The sequence below is a fragment of the Bos indicus genome, chromosome 5 (genome assembly GCF_029378745.1).
Source record: "Bos indicus isolate NIAB-ARS_2022 breed Sahiwal x Tharparkar chromosome 5, NIAB-ARS_B.indTharparkar_mat_pri_1.0, whole genome shotgun sequence".
In the NCBI taxonomy this organism is placed as follows: Eukaryota; Metazoa; Chordata; class Mammalia; order Artiodactyla; family Bovidae; genus Bos; species Bos indicus.
Window position 1 is genome coordinate 88,020,826 of NC_091764.1, and position 15,752 is coordinate 88,036,577.

Below are 15,752 nucleotides of genomic sequence, written 5' to 3' on the forward strand. Positions count from 1 at the left end.
TATATAACACACAGTGTCCTTTTGACCATGGACGTATTTTACAGTAACTGCAGCTGCAAAATTAAAAGACGTTTACTCCTTGGAAGAATAGCTATGACAAAGGTGCTGCTGCTGCTGCTAAGTCGCGTCAGTCGTGTCCGACTCTGTGCGACCCCATAGGCGGCAGCCCACCAGGCTCCCCCGTCCCTGGGATTCTCCAGGCAAGAACACTGGAGTGGGTTGCCATTTCCTTCTCCAATGCATGAAAGTGAAAAGTGAAAGTGAAGTCGTGTCCGACTCTTAGCGACCCCACGGACTGTAGCCTACCAGGCTCCTCATCCATGGGATTCTCCAGGCAAGAGTACTGGAGTGGGGTGCCATTGCCCTCTCTGATGACAAAGCTAGACAATGTATTAAAAAGCAGAGACCTTACTTTCTTAACAAAGGTCTGTATAGTCAAAGCTATGGTTTTTCCAGTAGTCATGTATGGATGTGAGAGTTGGACTATAAAGAAGGCTGAGCACCAAAGAATTGATGCTTTCGAACTGTGGTGCTGGAGAAGACTCTCTTGAGAGTCTCTTGGACAGCAAAGAGATTAAACCAGTGAATCCTAAAGGAAATCAACCCTGAATATTCATTGGAAGGATTGATGCTGAAGCTGAAGCTCCAATACTTTGGGCATCTGATGTGAAGAGCCGAGTCATTAGGAGAGACCTGGTTGCTGGGAAGGATTGAAGGCAGGAGGAGAAGAGGATGACAGAGGATGAGATGGTTGGATGGCATCCCTGACTCAATGGACATGAGTTTGAGCAAGTTCTGGGAGATAGTGAAGGACAGGGAAGCCCGGCATGCTGCAGTTCATGGGATCGCAGAGTCGGACACAACTTAGTGACTGAACAACAACAATATTTTACAGCAAAATAAGTGCAGAAAGGAGCTTATGTCTATGGAATTAACAAGTATTACTCTTTATCACAGGCTTCCCAGGTGGCACTAGTGGTAAAGAACCTGCCTGCCAATCCATTAGACATAGATGTGGGTTCAATCTCTGGGTTGGGAAGATTCCCTGGAGAAGGGTACTGCAACCCACTCCAGTATTCTTGCATGGAAAATTCCATGGACAGGGGAGCCTGGCATGCTGTAATCCATGGAGTTGCAAAGAGATGGACATGACTGGGCAGCTGAAAAACAACAACTACATGCTTGTATTGCCGTTTAATTCAGAATATTTTCTAATTGCATTGTGACTCTTCTTTAGTTCATGGGTTTTAGACATATACATTTCAATTTACAAATATATGGAAGGTTTACTAGTATGTTTTTGCTATCTCTTTCTAAATTTAATTCTCTCATGATCAGGAAATATGCTATGCATGATTTAAATTTTTTGAAGTTTATTGAATCTGGTTTGATAGCCCAGTGTGCACGAGCACAGTTGTTGGCAGGAGTGTACTAAAACTGTTTACTCGGTCAAGTGTATCCTCACTCACACTTTACCTGTTTGCTCTTTCAGTTACAGAAAAAAGAAGTGTTAAAGTTTCCAATTGTATTCCATTTATTTTTAGTGCTATAAAACTTATCCTTATATACTTTGCATTTCTTTTGTAAACTACATACACTGAGGAATCTGAGTCCAGGCCAAACAATTGTCTGATCTTTTATGCCCCAACCATAGGTAATTCAAGGCCTTGCCTGGCAGGCCTCATGAGGAGAAACTGTCCCGGCCTCACCAGGTTTGTACAGAGCCAAAGCATTGATTTTCTGGAGTCCCTTGGCCTGCAAGAAGACCAAACCAGTCAAGCCTAAAGGAAATCTTCACTGGATTCACTGGAAGGACTGATGCTGAAGCTGAAGCTCCAGTACTTTGGCCACCTTATGTGAAGAGCCAACTCATTAGGAAAGACCCTGATGCTGGGAAAGATTGAAGGCAGGAGGAGAAGGGGATGACAGAGGACGAGATGGTCAGATGGTATTAGTGACTCAATGGACTTAAGTTTGAGCAAGCTCCTGGAGATGTTGAAGGACAGGGAAGCCTGTCATGCTGAAGTCCATGGGGTCGCAAAGAGTTGGACACAACTGAGCGACTGAACAACAACAAAGTCACTTTACTCTGTCTCTCCTGTCCTCTTTCATATTTTCATGTGTTTTGAAATAAGTGTTTATGTCCCCCCCAAATTCAAACATTGAAATTCTATACCACAATGTGATGGTATTAGGATGTAAGGCTTTTGATTTAGGGCTTGAATTAGGATTCAGTGAGGTCATGAGTGTGGAGTCCTCATAAAAGAAATTAGTGTATATAGAAGAACCACCAAAGAATTTGCTTCCTTTCTCTGCTCTCTATCATTTGAGGACACAACTAGAAATCAGAAATTTGAAACCTCAGAGAGAGGCCTCGCAAGAACTTGATCATGCTGGCACCCTGATCTGAGACTTCTAGCTTACAGAAATATGAGAAATAAACTTTTGTTGTTTATAAGCCACCCAGATGTAGTACTTTGTTTTAGCTGCTCAGACTGACATGAAGACAATATGTATATTTTTACCATGTATTTTATGCAATACAGTTACAAAACCTTGCAATGCAATATTGTTGTTTCACTTTGTCTTTCAAAGAAATTGGCATATTAAAATATAGTTTGCATATTTACCCCCATTTACTAATTTCATGCTTTATTATTATTCTTGTAGAACTGGTATCATTTCTCACAGCTTGACGAAAATTCCTTTTCTAATAGTGCTGGCAGTAAAATCTCTCAGCTTTTGTTTATCTGAAAATGTCTATAGTTCATCTTCATTTTTGAAATATGTTTCACTGGATATAGAAATGTAGCTTTTTAGTTTTTAACATTTAAAATACGTTACTCCATTGTCTTCTAGTTTGCTTTGTGTTTGATGAGGATTTTGCTAACATTATTGTCATATTATGTGTGATCTTAGCTTCTTTTTCACCTTCTAGCTTCTTTTAGAATATTTTTCTTTATCTTTGTGTTTCAGCACCATGACACAGATTTTACATTTGGATTTAACAACAAAGTCTCCAGTTCTAGATATCACCAGAGTATGCTAAACTATGTAAGTTCTTACATTTTTCAGGCCCAATTTAACTAAGCTTTTCACATCAAGAAGGTTGTTGTTAGTAGTTTACTAGGGCAGGAAGTGTCAGGCCAAGTAAATTGTTGTTGCACCTGAGGACTTTTCCAGTCCTCTTTGCTCTGATTGCTAATAGCTTGACAGAGTTATTATTGCTATTGCTATTTAATAGACAACCTACCTAAGGTCTCTGTGGGAGATGAATATTACATTTCATCTTAAAGGTTAAAACAGAATTGGGTTGCTAATATATTTTTAACCATTATATTTTGGGGTACTTTATGTACCACACAATTTACCCATTGTAAATGTACAGTTCAATGAATTTTAGTAAAGTTTATGTTGTAAAACCATTACCAAAGTCCAGTTTTATAATACTTTCATAGGTCCCCCAAATTTCCTACTTCCAGTAGTAAACCTTGTCTCTCAGTCTTAACCCCAGACAACCATGAATCTGCTTTCAGTCTCTATTGCTAAGTCACTTCAGTCATATCCGACTCTGTGCGACCCCATAGATGGCAGCCCACCAGGCTCCCCCGTCCATGGGATTCTCCAGGCAAAAACACTGGAGTGGGTTGCCATTTCCTTCTCCAATGCATGAAAGTGAAAAGTCAAAGTGAAGTCGCTCAGTCGTGTCCGACTCCTAGCGACCCCATGGACTGCAGCCTACCAGGCTCCTCTGTCCATGGGATTTTCCAGGCAAGAGTACTGGAGTGGGGTGCCATTGCCTTCTCCCTCAGTCTCTATAGTTTGGCCTTTTATGGAAAATTTATTTAAATGAAATAATAAAGTTTATGTAAATGAAATAATATAAATGAAATAATTTATGTACATAAGTTTATGTAAATAAAGTTTAAATAAACGCATTTGTATTTTATATAAATGAAATAATACAATATTCAGTTATTTGTGTCTGGTTTCTTTCATTTAGTAAAATATTTTTGAGACTTATCTGTTATTGCATGTATCAGTAGTTTGCTCCTTTTTATTGCTGAATAGCATTCCATTGCATGCATTTAACACATTTTGATTATTAATTCATTAATTTATTAATGTATATTTGGGTTGGCTTAGGCCTTTGGCTATTTTGAATAATGACTCTGTAAACATTTGTGTGCAGATTGCTGATTCACATGGTAATATTTTCCTTTTAAGAAACTACTAAAACTATTTTGCAAAGTAGCTATGCCATTTTACACACCCAACATAAATATGTGATTGTTTCTCCACATACTCCATGACAATTAGTATGTTGTTAATCTTTTTAAAAATATCCCTCTTCTCAATGGGTATGAAGTTAAAAAGTTCTAGAGAACTTTCATACAACATTGCATCTATAGTTAACAATATTATACCATATATTTAAAACTCGGTGAAGAGGTTATAGCTCATGTGACACGGTTTTTACTACAATAAAAAATGATATAAAAAGAAAGTAAACAAAAATATCCCTCTTACAGAGTATAATAATATCTCTATGGACTTTTCATTTCCCTAAGGACTAATTGAGTGTATTTTCAGTGTTTGTTAGTCTCATATATCTCCTTTGGTGAAATGTCTATTAAAATCCTTTGCATTGTACATTTGGAGTGAGGAGCGTTTCCTCTTATTACTGAGTTCTTAGATTTAAAAAAATTATTTTTTATGCATATCCTTTCTCAGATTTGCAAATATTTTTACTTGTCTGAATTATTTTTTCATTTTATTAATGATATCTATTGGAAATAAAAGAATTTTAACTTTTATGAAGTTCATTTTGTTTTTCCATAAAGATAACACTTTAGTGTCATCTGAAAATAAAGACACATGTATTTATTTTTTTCAATATGCTTTTAATTTTAAAGAATTAAATTAGAAGAATGCCTTTAATTTTATTCTTGCCTTATTGAGTTGGCTTCAACTACAAGAATAGTGTTGAATAGAAATGCAGAGAATAGATGTCTTTACCTTATTCCTGATCTTAAATAAAAACATTTCATCCTTCAGGATTAAAATGATGCTAGCTCTAGTCTGTTTGTTTGGTATATGCCACTTACCAGAATGAAAAATTTGAATTCTATTGCTAGATTTTTTGAGAATTGTTACCATGGGTGACTGTTGCTACTTACAAATGCATTTGTGTACCTGTTGAGATGTCAGTCAGTTCATCCACTCAGTCATGTCTGACTCTTTGTGACCCCATGGACTGTGGCACTCCAGGCCTCCATGTACCTCACCAACTCCCGGAGTTTACCCAAACTCATGTCCATTGAGTCCGGTGATGCCATCCAACCATCTCATCCTCTGTCATCCCCTTCTCTTCCTGCCCTCAATCTTTCCCAGCATCACTGTCTTTTCAAATGAGTCATTTCTTTACATCAGGTGGCCAAAGTATTGGAGTTTCAGCTTCAACTTCAGTGCTTCCAGTGAACACCAGGGCTGATATCCTTTAGGATGGACTGGTTGGATCTCCTTCAGTTAAAGGGAATCTCAAGAGTCTTCTCCAACACACAGTTCAAAAGCATCAATTCTTCAGCACTCGGCTTTCTTTACAGTCCAACTCTCACATCCATATATGACTACTGGAAAAACCATAGCCTTGACTAGAAGGACCTTTGTTGGCAAAGTACTGCCTCTACTTTTTAATATGCTGTCTAGGTTGGTCATAACATTCCTTCCAAGAAGTAAGTGTCTTTTAATTTCATGGCTGCAATCACCATCTGCAGTGATTTTGGAGCCCCCAAAAATAAAGTCAGCCACTGTTTCCACTATTTCCCCATCTATTTCCCATAAAGTGATGGGACCAGATGCCATGATCTTAGTTTTCTGAATGTTGAGCTGTAAGCCAACTTTCTCACTCTCCTCTTTCACTTTCATCAAGAGGCTCTTTAGCTCTTCTTCGCTTTCTACCATGGGTGGTGTTATCTGCATATCTGATATTACTGATATTTCTCCCAGCAATCTTGATTCCAGCTTGTGCTTCTTCCAGCCCAGTGTTTCTCATGTTGTAACTCTGCATTCAGTTCAGTTCAGTCGCTCAGTCATGTCTGACTCTTTGCGACCCCATGAATCGCATCACACCAGGCCTCCCTGTCCATCACCAACTCCCAGAGTATACGCAAACTCATGTCTGTCGAGTCAGTGATGCCATCCAGCCATCTCATCCTCTGTCGTCCCCTTCTCCTCCTGCCCCCAATCCCTCCCAGCATCAGGGTCTTTTCCAATGAGTCAACTCTTTGCATGAGGTGGCCAAAGTATTGGAGTTTCAGCCTCAGCATCAGTCCTTCAATGAACACCCTGGACTGATCTCCTTTAGAATGGACCGGTTGGATCTCCTTGCAGTCCAAGGGACTCTGAAGAGTTTTCTCCAACACCATAGTTCAAAAACATCAATTCTTCAGTGCTCACCTTTCTTCACAGTCCAACTCTTATATAAATTAAATAAGCAGGGTAACAATATACAGCCCTGACATACCTCTTTTCCTATGTGGGACCAGTCTGAAACCGCCACACAATTGCACTTGTCTCACATGCTAGTAAAGTAATGCTCAAAATTCTCCAAGCCAGGCTTTAGCAATACGTGAACTGTGAACTTCCGGATGTTCAAGCTGGATTTAGAAAAGGAGGAAGAACCAGAGATCAAATTGCCAACATCCACTTGATCATCAAAAACGCAAGAGAGTTCCAGAAAAAAACATCTATTTCTGCTTATTGACTATGCCAAAGCCTTTCACTGTGTGGATCACAATAAACTGTGGAAAATTCTGAAAGAGATGGGGATAGCAGAACTCCTGACCTGCCTGTTGAGAAATCTGTAAGCAGATCAGTAAGCAACAACTAGAATTGGACATGGAACAACAGACTGGTTCCAAATAGGAAAAGGAGTTCTTCAAGGCTGTATTGAGATGTACTTGGATGGAATCTCAAAAACGACAGAAGGAATATATCTATCTAAAGAAACAAAAGACCTATATATAGAAAACTATAAAGCACTGGTGAAAGAAATCAAAGAGGACACTAATAGATGGAGAAATATACTGTGTTCATGGATCAGAAGTATCAATATAATGAAAATGAGTATACTACCCAAAGTAATCTATAGATTCAATGCAATCCCTATGAAGCTACCAACAGTATTTTTCACATAGCTAGAGCAAATAATTTCACAATTTGTATGGAAATACAAAAAAACCTCGAATAGCCAAAGCCATCTTGAGAAAGAAGAATGGAACTGGAGGAATCAACCTGCCTAACTTCAGGCTCTACTACAATGCCACAGTCACCAAGACAGTATGGTACTGGCACAAAGACAGAAATAGATCAATGGAACAAAATAGAAAGCCCAGAGATAAATCCACGCACCTATGGACACCTGATCTTTGACAAAGGAGGCAAATGGAGAAAAGACAATCTCTTTAACAAGTGGTGCTGGGAAAACTGGTCAACCAATTGTAAAAGGATGACTAGAACACTTTCTAATACCATACACAAAAACAAACTCTAAATGTAAGACCAGAAACTATAAAACTCCTAGAGGAGAACATAGGCAAAACACTCTCCCACATAAATCACAGCAGGATCCTCTATGGTCCACCTCCCAGAATATTGGAAATAGAAGCAAAAATAAACAAATGGGACCTAATTCAAATTAAAAGCTTCTGCACAACAAAGGAAACTATAAGCAAGGTGAGAAGACAGCCTTCAGAATGGGAAAAATAATAGCAAATGAAGCAACCAACAATTAATCTCAAAAATATGCAAGCAACTCCTGCAGCTCAATTCCAGAAAAATAAACGTCCCAATCAAAAAGTGGACTGAAGATCTAAACAGACATTTCTCCAAAGAAGACATGCAGATGGCTAACAAACACAAAAAAAGATGCTCAACATCACTCATTATCAGAGAAATGCAAATCAAAACCACAATGAGGTACCATTTCATGCCAGGCAGAATGGCTGCTATCCAAAAGTCTACAAGCAATAAATGCTGGAGAGGATGTGGAGAAAAGGGAATCGTCTTACACTGTTGGTGGAAATGTAAACTAGTACAGCCACTATGGAGAACAGTGTGAAAATTCCTCAAAAAACTGGAAATAGAACTGCCATATGATCCAGCAATCCCACTTCTGGGCATACACACCAAGGAAACCAGAAATGAAAGGGACATATGTACCCCAATCTTCATCTCAGCACTGTTTATAATAGCCAGGACATGGAAGCAACCTAGATGTCCATCAGCAGACAAATGGATAAAAAAGCTGTGTGTGGTACATATACACAATGGAGTATTACTCAGCATTAAAAAGAATACATGTGAATCAGTTCTAATGAGGTGGATGAAACTGGAGCCTATTATACAGAGTGAAGTAAGCCAGAAAGAAAAACACCAATACAGTATACTAATGCGTATATTTGGAATTTAGAAAGATTGTAACAATAACCCTGTATGCAAGACAGACAGCATAAGAGAGAGATGTATAGAACAGTCTTTTGGACTCTGTGGGAGAGGGTGAGGGTGGGATGATTTGGGGGAATTGCATTGAAACATGTATATTATCATATGTGAAATGAATCACCAGTCCAGGTTTGAAGCATGATACAGAATGCTTGGGGTTGGTGCACTGATATTACTCAGAGGGATGGTATGGGGAGGGAGGTGGGAGGGGGGTTCAGGATGGGGAACACATGTACACCTGTGGCAGATTCATGTCAATATATGGCAAAACCAATACAATATTGTAAAGTAATTACCCTCCAGGTAAAATAAATAAATTTATATTAAAAAAAAAAAAAAGACTGAATGATCTCTGTTCATTCCCAAGGCAAACTATTCAATATCATGGTAATCCAAGTCTATGCCCTGATCAATAATGCTAAAGTAACTGAAGTTGAATGGTTCTATGAAGACCTACAAGACCTTCTAGAACTAACATCCCCCAAAGATGTCCTTTTCATTATAAGGGACTGGAATGCAAAAGTAGGAAGTCAATAAACACTTGAAGTAACAGGCAAATTTGGCTTTGGAGTACAGAATGAAGTAGAGCAAAGGCTAATAGAGTTTTGCCAAGAGAATGCACTGATCATAGCAAACACCTTCTTCCAACAACACAAGAGAAGACTTTACACCTAGACATAACCAGATGGTCAACAAAGAAATCAGATTGATTATATTCTTTGCAGCCAAAGATGGAGAATGCTCTATACAGTCAGCAAAAACAAGACCAGGACCTGACTGTGGCTCAGATCATGAACTCCTTATTGCCAGATTAAGACTTAAATTGAAGAAAGTAGGGAAAACCACTAGGCTATTCAGCTATGACCTAAGTCAAATCCCTTATTATTATACGGTGGAAGTGAGAAATAGATTTAAGGGACTAGGTCTGATAGACAGAATGCCTGATAAACCATGGACAGAGGTTCGTGACATTGTACAGGAGTCAAGAAACAAGACCATCCGCAAGAAAAAGAAATGCAAAAAAGCAAAATGGCTGCCTGAGGAGGCCTTACAAATAGCTGTGAAAAGAAGAGAAGCCAAAAGCAAAGGAGAAAAGGAAAGATATACCCATTTGAGTGCAGAGTTCCAAATAAGAGCAAGGAGAGATAAGAAAGCCTTCCTCAGTGATCAGTGCAAAGAAATAGAGGAAAACAATAGAACGGAAAAGACTAGAGACCTCTTCAAGAAAATTAGAGATACCAAGGGAACATTTCATGCAAAGATGGGCTCAATAAAGGACAGAAATGGTATGGATGTAACAGAAGCAGACTATATTAAGAAGAGATGGTAAGAATACACAGAACTGTACAAAAAAGATCTTCATGACCCAGATAATCATGATGGTGTGATCACCTAGAGCCAGACATCCTGGAATGTGAAGTCAAGTGGGCCTTAGGAAGCATCACTACGAACAAAGCTAGTGGAGGTGATGGAATTCCAGTTGAGCTCTCTTTCAAATCCTGAAAGATGATGCTGTGAAAGTGCTGCACTCAATATGCCAGCAAATTTGGAAAACTCAGCAGTGGCCACAGGACTGGAAAAGGTCAGTTTTCATTCCAATCCCAAAGAAAGGCAATGCCAAAGAATGCTCCAACTACCTCACAATTGCACTCATCTCACACGCTAGTAAAGTAATGCTCAAAATTCTCCAAGCCAGGTTTCAACAATATGTGAGCCATGAACTTCCAGATGTTCAAGCTGGTTTTAGAAAAGGTAAAGGATCCAGAGATCAAATTGCCAACATCCGCTGGATATCGAGAAAGTAAGAGTTCCAAAAAACATCTGTTTCTGCTTATTGCCTATGCCAAAGCCTTTGACTGTGTGGATCACAATAAACTGTGGAAAATTCTGAAACAGATGGGAATACCAGACCACCTGAGCTGCCTTTTGAGAAATCTTTGTGCAGGTCAGAAAGCAACAGTCAGAACTGGACATGGAACAACAGACTGGTTCCAAATATGAAAAGGAGTACCTCAAGGCTGTATCAGAGAAGATGATGGCACCTCACTCCAGTACTCTTGCCTGGAAAATCCCATGGATGGAGGAGCTGTGTGGGGTGCAGTCCATGGGGTCAAAAAGAGTCAGACACGACTAAGAGACTTCACTTTCACTTTTCACTTTCATGCATTGGAGAAGGAAATGGCAACCCACTCCAGTGTTCTTGCCTGGAGAATCCCAGGGACGGGGGAGCCTGGAGGGCTGCCGTCTGTGGGGTCGCACAGAGTCGGACACGACTGATGCAACTTAGCAGCAGCAGCAAGGCTGTATATTGTCACCCTGCTTATTTAACGTATATGCAGAGTACATCATGAGAAACACTGGGCTGGGTGAAGCACAAGCTGGAATCAAGATTGCCGGGAGAAATATCAATAACCTCAGATATGCAGATGACACCACCCTTATGGAAGAAAGCAAAGAAGAACTAAAGAGCCTCTTGATGAAAGTGAAAGAGGAGAGTGAAAAGTTGGCTTAAAACTCAACATTCAGAAAACAAAGAACATGGCATCCAGGCCCATCACTTCATGGCAAATAGATGTAGAAACAGTGGTTGACTTTTTTGGGGGGGCTCCAAAATCACTGCACATGGTGACTGCAGCCATGAACTTAAAAGACACTTACTCCTTAGAAGGAAAGTTATGACCAACCTAGACAGCATATTATAAAGCAGAGATAGTACTTTGCCAACAAAGGTCTGTTTAGTCAAGGATATGGTTTTTCCAGTGGTCATGTATGGATGTGAGAGTTGGACTATGAAGAAGGCTGAGCACCAAAGAATTGATGCTTTTAAACTGTGGTATTGGAGAAGACTCTGAGAGTCCCTTGGACTGTAAGGAGACCCAACCAGTCCATCCTAAAGGAGATCAGCCCTGGTGTTCACTGGAAGGACTGATGTTGAAACTGAAACTCCAATACTTTGGCCACCTGACGTGAAGAGCTGACTCATTCAAAAAGACACTGGTGCTGGGAAAGATTGAGGGCAAGAAGAGAAAGGGACGACAGAGGATGAGATGGTTGGATGGCATTACCGGACTCAGTGGACATGAGTTTGGGTAATCTTGGGGAGTTGGTGATGTACAGGGAGGCCTGGTGTGCTGCAGTTCATGGGGTCACAAAGAGTCGTACACGACTGAGCAACTGAACTGAACTGAACCAGATATATCATCAACATATGAAAATCAATTTCATTTTTTATCACTAGTATATTCTAACAGCTAGAAAATTCAATTTGAAAAAAATAGTTGTTCTCTTTCATAGCAAGAAAGTAATAAAATGTCATCCCATGACAAATACTACAAAAATTCACAGGTCTTTTACAAAGTAATTTGTAAAATACGTACATATATGGCACAACTTCTTTATCCGTTCGTCCACTGATGGACACTAGGTTGTTTCTGTGTCTTGGCTATTGTAAATAAAGCTGCAATGAACATGGGAATGCAGATGTCTTTTCAAGTTAGTGCTTTTTTTTCACCTCTGGATGTATTCCCAGAAGCGTGCTGGTTAGATAATATGGTAGTTCTAGTTTTAATTCTTCGAGGATCCTCCACACTGTTTTCTATAGTGGCTGCAGTTATGCTGATTTATTACTTGTGCTCATTATCTTGATCTTGTTAATGCTTTTATCATCATCAATATGATCTTGAGAAATGTTTCTACCTTAGAGATTCATCAGGATGTTCAATGTACCATTATTACTGTTTCCATTTTTACTTCAAATGAATCATATATCTTTACAAGCAAACTCTTTCTGTTCCAAAAAATCAGGAATGTGATGACAAATTAACATCTTATTGATAGCCCTACACAAAGTACAAATAGATCACATCGTCACTTGTTACTCTGAAGTTTCTCTTATCTATTCAGAGGGAGAGTTGCCAAATTTCCTGCCTCTAGTTGCATTGCTCAGCACATACTCAGCAATCTTTTTGCATGTATCTCAGTAATAGAATGCAACACAGCTCCATTGATTCTGGTCTCTTCCCCCTCTTAGGCCTTGTAGGAAACTTTGTTGTTGTTGTGCAACACAATCATAATTCTTTTAAAAAAATAATCAGCTTACACTAATTGATTTTAGTATAATTTTCCTGTGGTTTTTGCATATGCACTAGCTTTATATTTTAAAGACAAGTGTGGCTCTATCTCTCTATGTATATGTATATGTGTGTGTATAAATATGGATGTGCAATTGTTAAGTGTGTCTTAATATATATCTTTCAAAAGATATTCAAATGACAGATAAATTTAACAAACGGTATAAACAGTGCTCATAACTCAACTGATGTGAGATGTGCCATAACCAAGTGTGCCCACGTGTAGACAATGGCAGCTGTGTTAGGAATACTGCTCAGCTAAGAGTGATGGTGAAAGGCATCGATTTTAAGATGCTGTTTGACTTCAGAAATGTGAAAAGGTGTATGTTAGAATCAATAACATGTTTTATTTTCCATTAATGGGATGAATGAAAAGGCATTTGTGAAAGAGACTGAAGCAGTCAGTGCTGCTGTCAAGGAGAATTAATGAGTTCTAATATTCTAAAACCCATCTTTCTATCTCAGAAGAATAAATCAGAGAGATAAGAGACATTTTAAAAAGGATCTTGAATCAAAGGAGTGAGTATGAGATGGTTCCCTTGAAAACGCACTCAAACTGCCATTGACCTGGGCTCCTTCACAAAGCTCTTTTTGCACACTAGGGGGCTCTCACACACAATGACATGTCAAATGAAAATATTGATAGCTTAGTTGTTTAGTTTTTATGTCATGTTAACTCAAGAAATATTTATTGAGAATCAGTAATTAGCACTACACTGATCTTTTTGAGGAATATAAAAATTACTACGTTCTATACCCAGTCTGTAGGAAATTTACAATTTGGTAAGGGAGATAAAAGAGAAATAGATGTTTTTCTGGAACTCTCTTGCTTTTTCCATGATCCAGCGGATGTTGGCAATTTGATCTCTGGTTCCTCTACCTTTTCTAAAATCTGCTTGAACATCTGGAAGTTTACGGTTCACTTATTGCTGAAACCTGGCTTGGGGAATTTTGAGCATTACTTTACTAGCATGTGAGATGAGTGCAATTGTGCAGTGCTTTGAGCATACTTTGGCATTGCCTTTCTTTGGGATTGGAATGAAAACTGACCTTTTCCAGTCCTGTGGCCACTGCTGAGTTTTCCAAATTTGCTGGCATATTGAGTGCAGCACTTGCAGAGCATCATCTTTCAGGATTTGAAAGAGAGCTCAACTGGAATTCCATCACCTCCACTAGCTTTGTTCATAGTGATGCTTTCTAAGGCCCACTTGACTTCACATTCCAGGATGTCTGGCTCTAGGTGAGTGATCACACCATCATGATTATCTGGGTCTTGAAGATCTTTTTTGTACAGTTCTTCTGTGAATTCTTGCCACCTCTTCTTAATATCTTCTGCTTCTGTTAGGTCCATACCATTTCTGTCCTTTATCGAGCCCATCTTTGCATGAAATGTTCCCTTGGTATCTCTAATTTTCTTGAAGAGATCTCTAGTCTTTCCCATTCTGTTGTTTTCCTCTATTTCTTTCATTGATCGCTAAAGAAGGCTTTCTTATCTCTCCTTGCTATTCTTTGGACCTCTGCATTCAGATGCTTATATCTTTCCTTTTCTCCTTTGCTTTTCACTTTTCTTCTTTTCCCAGCTCTTTGTAAGGCCTCCCCAGACAGCCATTTTGATTTTTTGCATTTCTTTACCATGGGGATGGTCTTGATCCCTGTCTCCTGTACAATGTCATGAACCTCCATCCATAGTTCATCAGGCACTCTATCTATCAGATCTAGACCCTTAAATCTATTTCTCACTTCCACTGTATAATCATAAGGGATTTGATTTAGGTCATTCCTGAATGGTCTAGTGGTTTTCCCTACTTTCTTTAAGTCTGAATTTGGTAATAAAGAGTTCATGATCTGAGCCACAGTCAGCTCCTGGTCTTGTTTTTGTTTTTGTTAACTGTATAGAGTTTCTCCATCTTTGGCTGCAAAGAATATAATCAGTCTGATTTTGGTTTTGACCATCTGGTGATGTCCATGTGTAGAGTTTTCTCTTTATTCTCTTTATTAACTGTGCCAAAGCCTTTGACTGTGTGGATCACAATAAACTGTGGAAAATTCTGAAAGAAACGGGAATTCCAGACCACCTGACCTGTCTCTTGAGAAATTTGTATGCAGGTCAGGAAGCAACAGTTAGAACTGGACATGGAACAACAGACTGGTTCCAAATAGGAAAAGGGAGTATGTCAAGGCTGTATATTGTCACCCTGCTTATTTAACTTATATGCAGAGTACATCCTGAGAAATGCTGGGCTGGAAGAAGCACAAGCTGGAATCAAGATTGCTGGGAGAAATATCAATAACCTCAGATATGCAGATGACACCACCCTTATGGCAAAAAGTGAAGAGGAACTAAAAAGCCTCTTGATGAAAGTGAAAGTGGAGAGTGAAAAAGTTGGCTTAAAGCTCATCATTCAGAAAACGAAGATCATGGCATCCGGTCCCATGACTTCATGGGAAATAGATGGGGAAACAGTGGAAACAGTGTTAGACTTTATTATTTTGGGCTCCAAAATCACTGCAGATGGTGACTGCAGCCATGAAATTAAAAGACGCTTACTCCTTGGAAGGAAAGTTATGACCAACCTAGACAGCATATTGAAAAGCAGAGATATTACTTTGCCAACAAAGGTCCGTCTTGTCAAGGCTATGGTTTTTCCAGTGGTCATGTATGGATGTGAGAGTTGGACTGTGAAGAAAGCTGAGTGCTGAAGAATTGATGCTTTTGAACTGTGGTGTTGGAGAAGACTCTTGAGAGTCCCTTGGACTGCAAGGAGATCCAACCAGTCCATTCTGAAGGAGATCAGCCCTTGGATTTCTTTGGAAGGAATGATGCTAAAGCTGAAACTCCAGTACTTTGGCCACCTCATGCAAAGAGTTGACTCATTGGAAAAGACTCTGATGCTGGGAGGGATTGGGGGCAGGAGAAGAAGGGGATGACAGAGGATGAGATGGCTGGATGGCATCACTGACTCGATGGACATGAGTCTGGGTGAACTCCGGGAGTTGGTGATGGACAGGGATACCTGGCGTGCTGCGATTCATGGGGTCGCAAAGATCGGACATGACTGAGCAACTGTACTGAACTGAACTGAAAGGAGATAAAACATGTATAAAAATTAGAATAAA